At 39.8% G+C, this 19,048-nt stretch overlaps 1 protein-coding gene and 1 pseudogene across 2 annotated transcripts in view; one reads left to right on the top strand and one right to left on the bottom strand.

Annotated features, from left to right (window-relative positions):
* The window catches only part of SPRED1 (sprouty related EVH1 domain containing 1), a 125,304-nt gene that overhangs the window by 65,573 nt on the left and 40,683 nt on the right, over positions 1–19,048 (top strand). The window lies entirely within an intron of this gene.
* On the bottom strand, positions 17,884–18,800 carry LOC132239198 (small ribosomal subunit protein uS5-like; annotated as a pseudogene).

Raw genomic sequence — 19,048 nt, 5'->3', positions numbered from 1 at the left:
GAAAAGGAAAGATGGCTTTTCGTAAGGCTGAAAGAAGCACTTTGGTAGAAGAGTTTTTGCAGGTTTTGATGTGCAATCACTTGTATTAAAATATGTCTTTTACACTTCTAAAAGGTTTATATTTCACTCTTCTTTATTTTTTAATAAGAAACGAGCATAAATGAAGAGTAAGCTGACTGGGATTTTTTTCAGGAAGTCAGCTTGTGTGTTTTGGGGGTAGGACTCATTCATTTATTGATCTGTTCATTCTGAGTCTCGGAAATCATTTCCTGTGATGCTTACTTTCTTGTTTTTATGATGCTCATAAAGGTAGAGTTTATTTTACAGATTACCCTTTTGCTGCTCGAAGTGAGAGCTTCCCAAGCTATGCGCCATGAATAAAAGTGGCTGGAGCCTCTTGGTTTGTTGCCTCTTAACTAGTAGCAACTCCTCTTTCCTGGATGCCATAAAAATGTTCTATTTTTAAGGGTGCCTGAGGAAAAAGTTGGAAAGCACTGAGAAAAATCAGAGTTTGGTGTTGTATTCTAAGGTAATCAGAGTACTGCCTTTCTTCCAGACAGTTGGGTATGGAATGCTCTTTAACAAGGATAGATTCTCAGAACCGCTTTTCTTGATCTGTATAAGTTGTAGCCTCCATTGCCTTCTAAATCTTTATAGCCTTGATTTCTTCCTTTAATTCTCGAGTACAAATTAGTGTTATCCTCGATCACATATTTCTTAAATGCTAGCTAAAATTTAACTGTTATTTTGTATAGATAACCTTTACTGTAGAGCTTCACATTCTCTATAATAGAAAATTTCTCTTTTGCATTCATTTTTTATTAGATATATTAGATAGGCCCTTCTCTGCTAGTATGACACCTTATTTTATTGGAAAACATTTTATCATATGTATAGATTATATTTTTTTATCAATTTTAGCTGAATTGTATGTGATACGTAAATTTTAAACACTGTATTATAATACACCCTTAAAGTCTTTATAAGTAGCTGAATAAACTGTCCATAATGACATTAAAATTTTGCTAAAATATTTACTACTAAAAGTTTTAATTACCATGGGAATGTACTCTTATGTTTATGTAGTAGGCAATAAAATACTGTAAATTTACAAATGTAATTAAAATTATGCTTTTAAAAGCATATTATGTCCTAAGATATGACAAAATATGGAATAGGCTACACAGAAAGATACAATAGGACTCTTACAACATATGTATTACTTAAGATAGTCTGTGGAAATAAGAAAAAGGCACTGTGTTATGTCAGCAAAGTTATATGATAGTTATCATTATAAACTTATAGTGACAAAGTTATTAATGGTAAAGGTAAAAATAATAAAGGCAAAAATTAAGTGAAGAAAGGGAAAATAAGAAACATTTCAGGTTAGGAAGTTGCCAAAGAGATTAAGGATATGTTTTTCTGATTAATAAGTATAATTAGGTTGTGGATAAAAAGTGACCTATAAAAAATAAAAATGCCTGTAAGATAATAGTTTTATTGTCTAAAATGACATTGTAAAAATGAGTTTTCTTTTCAGTTATTAGAGCCTAAAACAAAATTAGAGGATTTGTTTTCTAGGGAGAAAACATAGGAGTAGCTTTATTAACAGTGAGACTCACCCCCTTTCTATCATGGGACACTTTAGAAGACCAGGGACACATCTTTCTGCCTTGGATTGAACTTTATAAAAGTACAGAACATTAATTTCCTACTTGGCTTTTCCCATTGTGCCTCTGAATTACTGCATTGTGAAACCTCAATCCTCCACTAAAAACCAATTACATTAACTACTTTTCTCTTTAAGATTCAGCAGCTCTGTCTCTAGAAAGATACTGGTTCTCCTTTGACTATAATATCACAGTGAGGGGGGGAAGTGGGAGTATAGATGGTGTTAGCATAATTTTAGTTATGCTTTATTCGACAAACTATTACTTTATTAACTATACATACATATATAAACCCCTTTATTAACAATGTTCCATTCAGATCACCATCCACTAGCTTTCATTTTCGTCTACTGACCTTAGCAATTCCTTCCCATAGCAACTCTTCCACATCTGAACCTCATCATTATTCTTGGCTACTTTGCTTGCACAGTCTTGACCTTTTGGTCTTCATTTCAGCAGGCTGCTTTCCTGGATCTGGTTGTTATCCAGAACTGTTCCATTTGAGGAATTTTACAATTTCCTCTCATTTCTTTTTTATTCCCCTTCCCTTGCTCTACAATTTCATGCTTACTCTATTACTTTGTGCCTTCAATTTTCCCCAGTTTCACTAGATTCCTCTGGCTTGAGTATCTTTTTTATTATTTTCTTCTTAAATCCAATCTAAATTTTTTGTCAGTCATTTAAACTACTTCAGTAGATAATTACCTGCTGAGTTTTTACTTTATTTTACCCTGAAGGAACTTCACTGAATTCTACATTATTAAAAGAGAATATTCCCTTTTTAAAGGTGAGTCAAATATATATTGAGAAGCTGCTATGTGCTAGACACTGTTTTAAGCACTGGGAATATCCAAATGAACAATGACAGAAATTCTAGTTTTTAAGATAAATATACATTTTGGTGGGGGACAAAGAAATGTTACAATAAGTAAGTAAGATTAATATGCTAGAGAGTCCTAACTGATATGGGGAAAAACAAATCGGGAAAGAAGTATAGGGAGTTTATTTGTGGGGAGGAACTTTTTTTTTTTTAAATCCTTACCCAAGGATATGTTTTTGTTGATTTTCGTTTTGTTTTGTTTGAGAGAGAGAGAAGGGAGAGAGAGAGAAACTTCGATGTGAGAGAGAAACATCGATTGGTTGCCTTCCACACACCCCACTGGGGATCAAACCTGCAACCTACCTATGTGCCATCACCAGGAATAAAACCACAACCTTTTGGTGTACAGGACAATACTCCAAACAACTGAACCACTGGCCAGGGCTGTGTGGCGGAACTTTTATAATCTGGCCTTTACTTCCTTTATCTTGAATCTGTCTGCCCTTTCCCAAAGGCAATCACTTCCATGATATTGCCTTACTTAGTTATCTTTACCAAAAGCAAGTGTTGAATTTATGGAAATGCCTTCCCCTCTTTTACATTAACTAAATAACAATAGATAGCATATTAAGAGTTTATGTGGAGTAGAGAATGTAGACAGATTGCTAGTCCTGAGGAAACAATAATGACAGGAACAATTTCCTTTTTATTGTCACAGATAAGTCATAAGCAGAAAACTAGGAAAATTTAATTAGAGAAAGCACCTTGGGCAAATCAGTTTTGCTGTTAAGGACTGGAATTGGAAGAAATGCTAATAATAATGGTAACAACAACAACATTCATTCATCTAGTCCAAAATTAGCTGCTCATTTTAGGGTCAATCCATTGAAAAGATGATAAATTGTACTATTAATGACTTCTTCGTATAACCATAAATTTTGTGACTTTCTCTTGGCAGTTGTTTTTCAACAGTTAACTCTTAATATTGCCAATATTCCCCAAAGAGATAAAACCTGCCTGTTAGCATATATATTATCTTTCTTTTAGAGCCATGTGATAGCTGTTTCCTGGAAATTAAGATTTAGCATATTTCCCATATTACCTGCCTTGTAATTTCTTTCTTTCTTTTTTTTTTTTTTTAGAAAACTTCAGGTTAACTCTTAACTTCCTTCAGTACTCTCTTTACTGAATATACTAAACTTCCTGTTTATTATTTAACTAGAGGCCCAGTGCACGAAATTTGTGCATGGGTAGGGTCCCTAGGCCTGGCCAGCAATCAGGGCCAATCAGATTCCCTGCCTCCTTGCCTCCTCTTTCCCTCGTCACCCACACACTGCCACCGCACGGTTTCCCCGCCACCACCGCTGGTCATCTGCCATGTTCCACGCTGCCCCCTGGGGGTCAGCGCACATCATAGGCACATCATAGCGAGCAATTGAACTCCCGGTCTCCCGGGTGAACTCGCAAGGGGACACTTTCCATATTAGCCTTATATATATATACTAGAGTCCCGGTGCACAAAAATTTGTGCACTCGGGGGTAGGGAGTCCCTCAGCCCGGCCTGTGCCCTCTCGCAGTCTGGGACCCCTCGGGGGTGACTACTTGCTTGCTTAGACCTACTCCCAGGGGGGATTGGGCCTAAGCTGGCAATTAAACATCCCTCTGGCAGCCTGGCAGCCCTCAGGGGATGCCCACTTGCCAGCGGGGAGCAGGCCTAAACTGCAGTCGGACATCCTTAGCGCTGATGAGGAGGCAGGAGAGGCTCCCACCACCACCGCTGTACTGGCAGCCGGCAGCCTGGCTTGTGGCTGAGCAGAGCTTCCCATGTGAGAGCACCCTGACCACCAGAGGGCAGCTCCTGCATTGAGCATCTGCCCCCTGGTGGTCAGTGTGTGTCATAGTGACCAGTCGTTCCCAGTCTTTCTGCTGTTAGGGTCAGTTTGCATATTACCATTTTACTATATAGGATAGAGGCCTGGTGCACGGGTGGGGGCCGGCTTGTTTGCCCTGAAGGGTGATCCGGATCAGGGTGGGGATTCCGCTGGGGTGCCTGGCCAGCCTGGATGAGGGGCTGATGGCTGTTTGCAGCTGGTCACACCCCCTTCAGGGTGGGGGTCCCCACTAGGGTGCCTGGCCAGTCTGGGTGAGGGGCTGAGGGCCGTTTTCAGGCTGGCGGGCGACTGAAGCTCCCAGCCTCTTTTTTTTTCTTTTTATTCTGGGATTTATTTACCTTCTATAGCTGTTACTGGAGCTAAGAGCTGGCTCCAGCTCTAAGGCCGTGGCTGGCTGAAAGCAGGTATCTGGGTTTGTTTAGCTTCTATAATTGAAACTCTGTTGCCATCACTGGCGCTCTAAGCTTTGAATCCGTTGGCAACTGAAAGCAGGTTTCTGGGTTTGTTTAGCTTCTATAATTGCAACATTGTTGCATCTGGAGCTCAGAGCTGGGCTGCAGCAGGCGGCGAACATTGCCTTCCTCCGTCACTGGAGCAAGCAAGTCTCCTGTTTGCTTCAGCTGCCTGGCTGCTGGCCGCCATCTTGGTTGGCAGTTAATTTGCATATCTTGCCGATTAGCCAATGGGAAGCATAGCGAAGTTATGGTTAATTACCATGTTTCTCTATTATTAGATAGGATAGGTTGGCTTGCTTTAGATTAAAGTCATTCCATTCTCTAGCTACTGGTTTATACTGATTGATCTGGACTATTGGGCTCAGCAGGATTATTTTGCCTTCATCTTTCTCCTTTATACCTTATTGTGATACATTTCACATTCCTTCCATTACATTCCAATTAAATTGTTACAATATTAGTAGCTTCCCTCATAGTTAAATTAAAGTTCAAACTTTTTTATCTCACTATTAGCTTTCTAAATATTTTGTCACTACCTTTGCTCTATTAGAATCTAAATTATCATGTGAATGTAGCGTGCTTTTTAATTGATTGGTTGATTGCTATTCTTTTAATTAATAAACAGCTGTTTGAGTATCTTCTCTATGCTAGACTTTTCTTGTATTAGTTTGTTCATGACACCCTAAGACAATACCATAGACTGGCTGGCTAAAACAGTGGAAGTTTATTTTCTCACAATTATGGAGGCTGGGAAGTCCAAGATATGGGTACTCATTGATTCGGTTTCTGGTGAGAGCTCTCTTTCTAGATTTCAGAAGGATGTAATTCAATCCATACCACTTCTTATTTAATTCCACTTTTTTGTCTATTGATTTTATGTGAATATTATACTTTTAAAATTAGTTTTATATATTTGCTAATACTAATTTCCCCCTCATTGGTCCCTCCCCCTTTTAGGTATATTTTTGCTCATTTTCCCATAACTGAACAATTTTTTTAAAATATGGGTACATTCACTTAAGTTTTTTTCTACATATATAAAAATTTTGTGACTATTATATATGATTTGGGCGGAGGGTCATTTTTGGTTTCTTTTAAAGCTTATTTCATGCAGCTCATCTTCTTTTTGTATAGTGCTAGTCAGAACTTCCAAAATAATATTAGATAATGTGGTGATACGGTTGGCTTTTTTATTATTTTAATGGGATTTCTAGTGTTGTATAGAGAAGTAGAACGTTAGATATTATTTTGAGATGTCATTTATCACAGTAAGAAGGATTCCTTGATATCTCTTAATGTTTCTCTCATCAGAATTTGATAATAATTTTTCTGAAATCTCCGTAGACTTTTTAAATTGATCTTTTTATCAAGATAATTATAGATCATTAATTGCCCTTGTAAAGAATAATGTAAAGAGATCTTGTTTTCCTTTTACCCAGTTCCCAATGGTAACATTTTACAAAACTAATGTATCACAACCAGTATATATATTCACATCGACACAGTCCATCACACTCAGATTTTCCCAGTTTTGTACTCATTTGGGTCTGCATTTAGGTCAATATAGTTTTATCACATATATCCACTATGATAGAAAAGATGTGAAACAGTTCAGTAACCATAAGAATCCTTTCCCCTGGTACTTAAAGCACACCTCCCTCCCTCTTGGCCTGGAAACCATTCACCTGTTCTCCATTTCTATAATTTTGTCATCTCAAAAGTGTTATGTTATGTAATTGGGATCATAAATATGTTACTTCAGGATTGGTATTTTTCATTCAGCATAGTTCCCTGCGGGTTCATGCAGGTTATTGAGTGTGTATCAATAGTTTGTTCCTATTTATTGTTGCCTGGCGTTCTACAACAACTGTGAACCAAAGTTTAACCATTGCTTCACTAAAGGAAATGAAGGCTCTCTACAGTTTGGGACTATTGCAAATACAGCTGGTAAGAACATTCATATACAAGTTTTTCTGTAAACATGTTTTATTTCTCTTGGGTAAATGACCATAATGTAATTGCTGGGTTGTGTGGTAGTTGCATGTTTAGTTTTGTAAGAAATTGCCAAACTTTTCCCCCAGAGTGGCTATATTATGTTACATTTTTATCAGAGCAGTCCAGTTTCTAGGCATTCTCACCAGCATTTTCTGTAATCACTATTTTTTATTTTGTCATTGGTATAGGTGTATCATGATAGCTCATTGTGGTTTTAATTTGGATTTCCCTAACAGCTAATGATGTTGAATATCTTTTCATGTGTTTATGTGTACCTTCTTTGGTGAAATGTCTGTTTACGTCCTTTGCCATTTTTTTCATTGGATTGTTTTTTTTTTCTGTTGAGTTTTGAGAGTTCTTTATATATTCTAGATACTAGTTTTTGATTGGGGATATATGGTTTGCAAATATTTTTCTCCCATTCTTTTTTATCTCCTTCACAGAGTCCTTTGCAGAACAGAGATTTTAATTTTTATAAAGTCCAGTTTATCAATCTTTTTCCTTTCAGGGATAATGATTTTGGCATCAAATCTAAGAACTCTTTGCCTAGCCCTAGATCCCAAACATTTATCCTGTGTTTTCTTCCTAAAAGTTTTATAGTTGTTAATTTTTACCTAAAGAATGATACTTGGGTCAAGGTTAATTTCTTATGCCTATGAATGTCCAGTTCTTCTAGCACCCTTTGTTGAAAAGGTTGTCCTTCCTCCATTAAATTGCTTTTGTACTCTTGTTAAAAATCAGTTGAGCATTTTTGTATATGTTCTCCATTTTGTTTCATTGTTTTATTTTTCCCTCCACAAGTATTATACCATATATTATTGTTGCTATATTTGTAAGTCTTAATATTGGGTAGAGTGATGTCTCCCATTTTATTCTTATTTCTCAAGATTATTTTAGCTATTCTAGGGTCTGCTTTTCACATAAATTTTAGAATAATTTTGTCCTTATTAGGATTTTGATAGGAATTGTGTTAAACCTATGGGCCAATTTGGAAAGAATTGACATTATTACTATATTGAATTTTCCAGTCCATGAATGCCCTATGTCTCTAGTTAGATCTTTGCATTCCTTTTCCCCCCCCTTTGAATTCCTTTGACATTTTTCAGCACATAGATACATTTAGTTAAGTGTATACCTCTGTTTCATTTTTCTTGGAGCAGTTGTAAATTATGTTGTATTTATAATTTTGGTTAATGCATGTTCATTGTGTGTATGGAAATGTGATTAATTTTTGTTTATCGTGCTACCTTGCTTAACTCTGAGGTTTTTTGTTAGATTTCCTGGGATTGTTTAAAGTAGATATGTTTTCTAAAAATATGAACAGTTTTATTTCTTTTTGATCTATGCCTTTTATTTTATTTTTTTCTTTCCTTATTGCGGTGGCTACAACTTCCAGTTCTATCTTGAGCAAGAATGGCAATAGTATACATCCTTGCTTTCATCAGATCTTAGTAGAAACACATTGTCTTTGACCTTTGAGTATGACGTTATTTGTAGGTTTTTTAGTAGACAATCTGTGTAAAATTGAAGTAATTCCCCTCTATTCCTAACTTACTGGTAATGTTTATTATGAGTGTGCCGGGAGCCGGTCCATCCTTGCTGTTTCAAAGGACCTGGCATATATGGCATACTGTTCTTAATATGTTTGCTCACCTTCTTGGCGCTGTGTTTTAACCAAGGTCACCTCTCCGAGAAAGGTTGTTTCCCCAGGTAGGGATTTTCCCCTGAAGTTAGGGAGGGAAGAAAACCTCTTGACTAAGTGCCAGGCGGGTAATTAATCACTTTAACTACGAACAATCATGCTTAAGTCACATAATCTTTACTCCCTGGAATGGAGATAAGAAACGCCCTAACCTTTGTAATAGAGATTGATAGGATTGAATCAACTGGTATAAATACAGATGTAACAAGACAGAAAGAGACAGAACTTAGAACACAGAACCTTGGCACAGAACCTACACAGAACCTAGACACAGAAGAACTTCGCTGGAGAGAACATGGCAAAAGATCCTGTACAGAAACTGGCAGAACTTCGCTGGAGAACCTGGAGAACCTAGCAAGACAACATGGATACAGAACCTTGCTGGAGAACCTGGAGAACCTAGCAAGAGAACATGGACACAGAACCTGGCTGGAGATCCGAAACAGAACTTTGCTGGATCTCCAGACCAGAACTTGGCTGGAGATCCTGGCTAGGCTGCTGATCAACTGAACACTATCTCCGTGTCATTCCTTTTTCGCCGACTCCGTCCACACCTTTGGGGACCCCTGGACCCGCTGGGGTTGGACCCCAGCATGAGTGGATGTTTGAATTTGTGCAGTGCCTTTTCTGTGTTAACTGCTAGAGCTTCTTTTTTTTTTTTTTTTTTTTTTTTTTTTTTTAAATATATTTTATTGATTTTTTACAGAGAGGAAGGGAGAGAGATAGAGAGTTAGAAACATCGATGAGAGAGAATGCTAGAGCTTCTTTAGCTTGATGACATGATAGATTACATTGATTGGTTTTTGAATGTTGACTCAAGCCTTTCTGAGTCAACATTCAAAAATCAATCAAAACTGGACATACATAGGCAAAGTCTATGTACCTGGAATAAATCCCACTTGGTCATGATATATATCTTTTTATATGTTATTATATCTGATTTGCTAGTATTTTGTTGAAGAATTTTGTGTTTTAGACCATGATTGATATTGGTCTGTAGTTTTATTTTTTGGTACCATCTCTGTCAGGTATTGGTTTCAGGTAATACTGGTCACATAAAATTCAATTGGTAAGTGTTCCCCCCTCCTTCTGTTTTCCAGAAGAGATTATGTAAAATTGGTGTTAGTTCCTCTTTAAATATATGATTGAATTCTCCAATTGAAACCATCTCAGTTTAGAGAGATCTATTCTTGAGTACTCTTAAATTAAAAATTTAGTTCCTTCAGTGGTTATAGGACTGTTCAGGTTAACAGTTTTATGTTGATTGAGTATTGATAACATGTTTTTCACAGAATTGATCCATTTCTTCTAACAGTTGTCTAGTTTATAAGTTCTTAGTATCTTAATTATTCTTTTAAAAGCTAAAAGATCTTTAGCAATATCCTGTTTTATTCCTGAAATTGGATATTTATGTCTTCATTTTTAATTTATCAGTAATGCTAGAGTTTTATCAATTTACTAGAGGCCCGGTGCACAAAAATTTGTGCACTCGGGTAGGGGGGGTCCCTCAGCCCGGCCTGTGCCCTCTCGCAGTCTGGGACCCCTCGGGGAATGACCATCTGCTGGCTGATGCCTGCTCCCCGGGGGATTGGGAATAAGCTGGCAGTCAGACAGCCCACTGGCAGCCCGGCAGCCCTCAGGGGATGTCCACTTGCCAGCAGGGAGCAGGCCTAAGCTGCAGTCAGACATCCTTAGCGCTGCTGAGGAGGCAGGAGAGGCTCCCACCACCACCGCTGTGTTGGCAGCCATCAGCCTGGCTTGTGGCTGAGCAGAGCTCCCCATGTGGGAGCGCAATGACCACCAGAGGGCAGCTCCTGCATTGAGCGTCTGCCCCCTGGTGGTCAGTGTGTGTCATAGTGACCAGTCATTCCCAGTTGCTCTGCTGTTAGGGTTAATTTGCATATTACCCTTTTATTATATAGGATTATTTTTTTAAACCAGCTTTTGTTTTATTGATTATTTACCCCTTTATTTCAATTTTATTTCTGTTTTTGTTGTTGTTGTTCATTTCTTTCTGCTTGCTTTGGGTGTTTGGCTCCCCTTTTTCTAATTTCTTAAAGTAGAAACTTCAGTTATTGATTTGAGACCTCTTTTCCCAACATCCATAGCCTTTTTAAACTTTATTAAATTATTCAAATCTTATATATCCTGTTTGGCCCCCTTCCATTTACAGTCTGAAACTCTTCAATCATCATTATGTCTTTGGATATTCTTGATTTTCTAAATAATTTGTGTTATATAGATATTGCTGTATAAATAAATTAATAAAGGTTCATGACTGTTAAATCATTAGATCATTGAGATTGATTTCATCAGAATGTGTGGGCCCTTCTCCAGATTATACAGACCCAGTTGAAGGAGAAAAGAATTGTTTAATCTTATTTACTCTGGCAATTCAGAGATCTAACAGGTTATGATAGGGACTTTGGAAAGAGCCAACTAAAGAAGCACGGAATATTATCTGTGCCTAATCCTATATAATAAAAGGCTAATATGCAAATTGACCAAACAGCGGAACAACCGGTCACTATGACATGCAGTGACCACCAGGGGGCAGACGCTCAATGCACTCAGCCAGAAGCCGGGCTCACGCCTGGCGAGCGCAGAGGCGGCGGTAACGGGAGCCTCTCCCACCTCCGCGCCAGTGCTAAGGATGTCTGACTGACAGCTTAGGCCCACTCCCCTGAGGAGGCTGAGGGGATCTCCCTCCCTCCCCCTTCCCCCCGCCCCCACCAGTGCAGAAATTTCATGCAGCAGGCCTCTAGTAATTTTATATTATTCTTTAGTGTGGCCACCAGGAGTTAGAGCAGTGCCCTAATTATTGTGACAGTTTTTTTTTTTTCTTTAATCCCCTCAGTTCTTCATAGGGAGTGCCCCTCTTGCTTATGGTCCTTAGTTTTCCAGAGTTGCTGAGATTCCCACTGTATCTCACCTCCAGTCCCTCATCCCCTTTCATCCTCACTTTCTAGTGATTCAATTTCTTTAATGGTTATAGGTCTATAATGGTTTTCTATTTTCTTTTCAATTAGTTTTGATAGTTATAACTTTTCTAGGAAATCCGTTATTTCATTTAATTTTTCAAATTTGAGCTCATAAACCATTACATTGCATTTATTATTTTCTAAGTGTCTTCAGTTTGTCCCCTTTTGCATTACTAATACTGTTAATTTGTATTTTAAGCCCGTCTTTGTCCATTTCCCTAGTCTTTGGCAAAGAATCAAATAGTACAAGAATTCCTATACACCCATTACCCAAATTCACCAATTTTTAACGTTTGCCACATTGGTTTTATTCTCTTTCCCCCAGTATGTATGTACACACACATACACACGCGCGCGCACACACACTTTTTGAACTATGTATTTAAAGTAAGTTGCATATATCCTACCTTTTACCCCTTAATACTTTAGTGTATTTTTCCTAAGAACAAGGATATTTTCTTAAATAACCACAGTGTAATTATTTTATTTAGTAAATTTAACATAAATATAGTACTTTAATGTAGATTCCATATTCCAGTTTTGTCAACTGTCTTAATAATGTTCTTATAACATTTGTGTTCCTTCGATACAAAACACATGACATTAGCTGTCATGTGTCTCTTCTCCTTTAATCTAGAGCAGTTTTTCTTTTATTGACAGACATATTGAAGGAGTACTGGCTCCCTTCCTTCCCTCTTTAGTAGCTGAACTGCTGTTATGCAAGAAATACGCCATTGATTTTTCTGTTACTTTTTAAAAATTCTAAAATCCCATGCAGTTTAGAACAGTGTTAAATATAAATTTTTATTAATAATTAGTAAAACTATGTATATAATAACAATTAATTTCATATTTAATAGTATGCCTTGGTGTTTTTCATAAAGGATACAGTTTTTATATCATCAGGAAGAATAAAGTTCATAATATGAGGCAACTGTTTGACATGCCAATTATCAAATAATTTGAATTTGGAATTTTTGTTTAAAAAACGAAATGATTGAAAGGTATTTTAGAAAGTTACTAGTAAAATTTTTTAGGTTTGGTTACCAACCGTATTACTTTTTAGATAATACTATTTGTAAACATAAATTATTAGTTGTAAGGTAGCAACTATAATAAAGAACATAGTAGTTTGAAAGTACATATTTAATTTTACTCTGTTTTCCCAAATTATTAGTTGTTGTAAGTTAAACAAAAATGCATTTATTCTCAGTTTTTGCTTGGTCTATTTTAAATGCTTGTGGAAAACAAGTCTAGTAGTTTTATGATGGGAATTTTGGTCTGTATTTCCCAAAATAACTTAGAATATATATTCAGAAGTTTTAGTTGTTAAGTGGCTTTGGTTTCCCTTCCACCCTCCTCTTCTCCCCTCCCCCCATCAAATACCCTATTATTTCTTGGGGGAAAAAACAACAACATTGGGAGATTGAAATGTTTCCATTGCTTTTAGAATCCATTAACTTATGCTTCCCAAAATCTATCCATAAGTTCTTTGAGGTCCTGAGCACCTTTATTATTCAAAATCCTCCCCCTCCCATTCTCAAAAAAGGTCTCCCCTCCTAATTACTGACCTCCCAGCCTCTAAAGCAGTGGTTCTCAACCTTCCTAATGCCGCGGCCCTTTAATACAGTTCCTCATGTTGTGGTGACCCCCAACCATAAAATTATTTTCGTTGCTACTTCATAACTGTAATTTTGCTACTGTTATGCATCATAATGCAAATATCTGATATGCAGGATGTATTTTCATTGTTGCAAATTGAACATAAAGCATAGTGATTAATCAAAAAACAATATGTAATTATATATGTGTTTTCTGATGGTCTTAGGCGACCCCTGTGAAAGGGTTGTTCGGCCCCCAAAGGGGTCGCGACTCACAGGTTGAGAACCGCTGCTCTAAAGCAATGGTTCTGTTATTGGTTAGTGACATCATATAGAGACCTACCTCACTATTACTACTAATATTTATTGAAGTTTTATTATATGTCGGGAAATATTTGAGTACTCTGTATTACCTCATTTAATTCTCAAAGGTCAGATGGATAATGAGTGGTTCAGACAGGATGGGACCCAGCTGATCTTATCTTAGCTGCAAAGCCCACAAGCTTAATTAATTACTATTCTACTATTTCAAATTCCTTTTACACAGTACTGACATTTGTAGGAGAGGGGGCGGTGTCCATACCTGCTCCTTCTATTATTCATACTTTAAATCATTTTCCTTTGGACACTTTTCACACATGGAAACATCCACTTTCAGTAACCACCTTTTTTCTTCCCCTTTCTCTTTTAAGCCCTAGCCTGATACTATAGGGCAGTGGTTCTCAACCTTCCTAATGCTGTGACCCTTTAATACAGTTCCTCATGTTGTTGTGACCCCCAATTTCATTGTTACAAATTGACCATAATTAAAACATAGTGATTAATCACAAAAACAGTATGTAATTATATATGTGTTTTCCGATGGTCTCAGGTGACCCCCTGTGAAAGGGTCCTTCAACCCCCAAAGGGGTTGCGACCCACAAGTTGAAAACCGCTACTATAGGGGAACCACTTCTCCCTCTCTCCCCTCATCTGTATCAGATTTTAATATGTTTCTGCTAATTATAGGTTCACTTTCTTAATTTTGGACTTTACCTGTTATGTGTAGTTTTTTCATAATTAACATCTATTCAACCTTAATAGAAGAAAGAAAAAACGTTGTTCTTTTGTCAGTACTTGATTGGAAGACTTTAAGATCTCATTAAAATATTCATGGTTCCAAAAGTATTTATCTAGCTAGAAAATAATTTAAACTGGTATGTCTTACCCAATTTAGGTCTGTTCAGATCTGTATTAGAATGCAAAGCTATTCTTCCAAATACCCCTACATAATTGTATTTTTTCTCCTCCATTATTATAGTCCAGTGAGGGCGAACCTTTTGAGCTTGGCGTGTCAGCATTTTGAAAAACCCTAACTTAACTCTGGTGCCATGTCACATACAGAAATTTTTTGGTATTTGCAACCATAGTAAAACAAAGATGTGTATTTTTGATATTTATTTTATATATTTAAATGCCATTTAACAAAGAAAAATCAACCAAAAAAATGAGTTCGCGTGTCACCTCTGACACGCGTGTCATAGGTTCGCCATCACTGTAATAGTCACTTCCTAAGGCTGCCTGCAGCCAGTCTATTTGTAGCAATTTTATTCTACTCAAACCTGGTCATGTCTGTTGGTATGTCAAAGTCTGAAAAAAAAAATTTTTTTTTGATACAGCCATAAACATTAATGTGCTTTTGAATCTGTTGTTGCTTTTTTCTAGCTTTAAAATTTTTCACCATACATTAATTTTTTTAGTTTCTAATAAATAATAATACTTCATTTCTAATCCCAACACACTTGTAAGTGAGCAAAAGTTCAAAAAGTTCTAGTATTATGCTGATTCTAAAATGTGACTCCTTGATTTATTCTTATTTGTTTACAAGCCACATCCTTTATGGATCTTAAAGGTTATTGGTGTCATATTGTTTGGGCAACATATTCTTTCATAGTTATTCTTGTGTCAGTCTTATTCACTTTACAATTGCTATTTACTCTGTGCTTATCTTTATATTAATTTAATGTAAAATATATTTTGGGTAGAAATGAGGGCAGAGCCACTGATCCCCTTTTTATTTTTACTCTCTAATTTACAAATGTTTTTCAAAGTTAAAACATGGAGGTCTGATGAAATTTACATACTTCCAGAACTCTTTGACTCTAGAAAGAGGTTTTATTCAGCTATTAATTAGGATTACTTAGAGATGCATTTCAAGTTTAATAACTGTATATACAGAATGTTTTTCAGCTTATATTTGTAATGGCTGTGGCATTTGCCTTTAGGAGAATCTTAACAGACTAGAATTACTTATTTTGGACCAGATAAATATAAAGAAGCTCTAGAAGTAAGTGTAGGTCATGTATTCTGGGAGAGTTGTAACCACTGCAGCTCTGTAGAGTCCCTTTTAGTTTACTACACTGGTAATTAATAGGTATAGCTCTCGTTTAGCTAGAAGTAATTTATCTCATTACCTATTTTTCCTGCAGAGTAAATAAATCACCTACTGATGTTGTATTGGTGAATTGTAATTGCTTGCCAAAAACGTAATTGCTGTTTTCTACAGTTTGGTTGTTAATTATGTACCAATATGAATATGGTAAACATTGAGCTCTGCTTTCTGTATGCCTATTATTACCAATACTAGAGGCCCAGTGCACAAAAATTTGTGCACTCGGGGGAGAAAAGGGGGTCCCTCAGCCCGGCCTGTGCCCTCTCGCAGTCTGGGACCCCTCGGGAGATGACGACCTGCTGGCTTAGGCCTGCTCCCGGGTGGCAGAGGGCAGGCCCAATCCCTAGGTGCAACCCCTGGTCAGGCTCAGAGCAGGGCCGATTGGGGAGTTGGGGCACCGCCCCCTGTCATGCACAGAGCAGGGCGTATTGGGAGGATGCGATGCCACCCTCAGTCATGCTCAGGGTAGGGCCGATTGGGGGGTTGGGGCACCGCCCCCTGTCACACTCAAGGCAGGGTCGATAGGGAGGTTGTGGCGCAATCCCCTTTCACGCACAGAACAGGGCTGATCAGGGGGTTGAGGCGCTGCCCCCTGTCACGCACAGAGCAGGGCCCATCGGGGGTTGGGGCTCCGTACCCTGTCACGCACAGAGCAGGGTCAATCAGGGGGTTGGGGAGCTCCCCCCTGTCACAGAGTAGGGGCGATAGGGGAGTTGGGGCACCGCCCCCTGTCACACACAGAGCAGGGCGGATCAAGGGGTTGGGGCGCCGCCCTCTATCACCCACAGAGCAGGGCCGATCAGGCGGTTGGGGCACTGCCACTGTCACACTCAGGGCAGGGCCGATGGGGAAGTTATGGCTCTACCCCATCACACACAGAGTAGGGCCTGTGGGGGGGGGGGGGTTGGGACACCGCCACTGTCACACTCAAGGCAGGGCGTATGGGGAGGTTATGGCTCTACCCCGTCACACACAGAGTAGGGCCCGTGGGGGGTGCGAGGGTTGGGGCGCCGCACCTTGTCACACACACAGCAGGGCCGATCAGGGGGTTGGGGCACCGCAGCCTGTCGCACACAGAGCCGCAGGGCGATCAGGGGGTTGGAGAGCTCCCCCGTATCAGGCACAGAGCAGGGCTAATCAGGAGGTTGGGGCGCCTTCCTCTGTCATCAACAGAGCAGGGCCGATAGGGAGGTTGTGGCCCCACCCCGGGTCACACACAGAGCCGCAGGGCGATCAGGGGGTTTGGGCGCTGCCCCCTGTCACGCTGATCCCCGTGCCGGGAGGCCTCGCGGCTCCACTGATCCCGGTGCTGGGAGGCATATTACCCTTTTACTATATAGGATAGAGGCCTGGTACACGTGTGGGAGCCGGCTGGTTTGCCCTGAAGGGTGTCCTGGATCAGGGCGGGGGTCCCCACTGGGATGCCTGGCCAGCCTGGGTGAGGGGCTGAGGGCTTTTTGCAGCTGGTCACACCCCTTCAGGGTGGGGGTCCCCAGTGGGGAGTCTGGCCAGCCTGGGTGAGGGGATGATGGCTGTTTGCAGCTGATCACACACCCTTCAGGGTGGGGGTCCCCACTGGGGTGCCTGGCCAGTCTGGGTGAGGGGCTGAGGGCTGTTTTCAGGCTGACTGAAGCTCCCAACTGCTCCTTTTTTTATTTATTTATTTTTATTCTGGGCCAGCTTTAGCTCTGGCTCCAGCTCTGAGGCTTCTGCTGCTGAAAGAAGGTATCTGGTTTGTTTCGGTTCTATAATCAAAACACTGTATAACTCCAGCTCTGAGATCCCGGGCCTTGCTGAAAGCAGGTTTCTGGGGTTTTGTTTAGCTTCTATATTTGTTACAATGTTTCTTAAACTGCAGGCTCAGAGGCCGGCAAAGCAGGCGGGGAACGTTGGTTTCCTCCGTCACTGAGGCAAGCAAGCCTCATGTTAGTTTCAAGCTGCCTGGCTGCCGGCCGCCATCTTGGCTGGCAGTTAATTTGTATATCTCGCTGATTAGCCAATGGGAAGGGTAGCGGTCGTATGCCAATTACCATGTTTCTCTTTTATTAGATAGGATTACTGTTATCTTAATATACATAATTAATATAGTGAAAGCTCCAATGGAGTAAAGTCAGAGCACATTGTTCTGATATAGTTTAGGGGCAATGGAAAGAGGGAGGCAGCAGAACTCACTAATTTTTAAGAATCCTTGCAGCCCTTAAAACTTTGGTTTTCAGGAATGCAGACTTTGTATTAATCACATGGTGGGTAAAAGTCTTTTGAGGCATTATTCTACCTGTCTTTCTTTGTTATTTTTTTCTAGCAGGCTTAATTCACTTTATTTTTCTTGTATATAATTATGTGGTGGCCACAGCTGGAGCCTGGGCCCTCTGCACAGACACTCTGGTGTGGGTCTTTACAAGAGGGTCAGTGAATTCCTGATAGGGAGACTTGGTGAACACGGTCTCTTTCCAGAGATCTGGGGTGAGATAACTGTAGGTCTTAGAGATGGCATCAAAGGTGGCCTTGGCAAAGTTGCCCGGAGTGGCAGTGCAGCCCTTGGCCGAGGTATAGCAGTCGTCAATACCTGCCATTATCATCAACTTCTTTGGCACAGAGGCTGAGACAATGCCAGTAGCCCTGGGGGCAGGGATGAGGTGCACCAGTGGAGCCACAGTGGCCAGTCACCTTGCGAGGAACTGTGTGGGGCTTGCCGAGCTTGTTTCCCCAGTAGCCTCCCGCACTGGCACAATAGAGAGCTTGGCCAGGATAATGGCTCCACAGATGGCAGTGGCTACTTCCTTTGAGTACTTAATATCCAGACCAACATGTCTGTTGTATTCCCCAAAGGCAACAAATGCCTTGAACCTGGTCCTCTGGTCCCCAGCACATGGCTGCTTTTGCATGGGCATAATCTTCAAGAACTCATCCTTGAGGGATGCCCCCAAGAAAAAGTCAGTGATCTCAGATTCCTTGATTGGCAAGGAGAGTAGATAGATCTTCTCCAGGGACTTGATCATCATATCCATGATCAGACAGCCCAGCTTGGTGACGGGGATCCACTCCTTGTCCTAGGCCTTGTCTCCACCAGCTCTGTGGCCTTGGCCCCAGGTACCGCTGCCAAATCCTCCACGGAAGTAGCTGCGGCCTGCTGTTCCAGGGCCCCAGTCCTCCAGGCCCTCGTGCAGCACCAGTGTCATCCACCATTTGGCATTTCCTTGGAAAAGAATCTCTACCTACCTTTTAAAAATACAACTTTAATGTCTTTTATTAATTTGAGGTGGACAGTTATCTTTATCCTTAATGTGATGAGAGTAAATTTATTTGTTTGTTAATTCTTACCTGAAGATATTTTTTCCATTGATTTTTAGAGAGTGGAGGGAGGGAGGGAGGGAGAGAAAGAGAGAAACATGGATGTCAGTGAGACACAGTGAGTGATTGGCTGCCTCCTGCATGCACCCCGACCTGGGCCAAGAATTGAACCTGTGACCCTTTGGTGTGCAGGCCGATGCTCTAACCATT

Source organism: Myotis daubentonii, chromosome 1 (genome assembly GCF_963259705.1).
Source record: "Myotis daubentonii chromosome 1, mMyoDau2.1, whole genome shotgun sequence".
In the NCBI taxonomy this organism is placed as follows: Eukaryota; Metazoa; Chordata; class Mammalia; order Chiroptera; family Vespertilionidae; genus Myotis; species Myotis daubentonii.
This window is presented reverse-complemented; position numbering and strand designations above follow the sequence as displayed.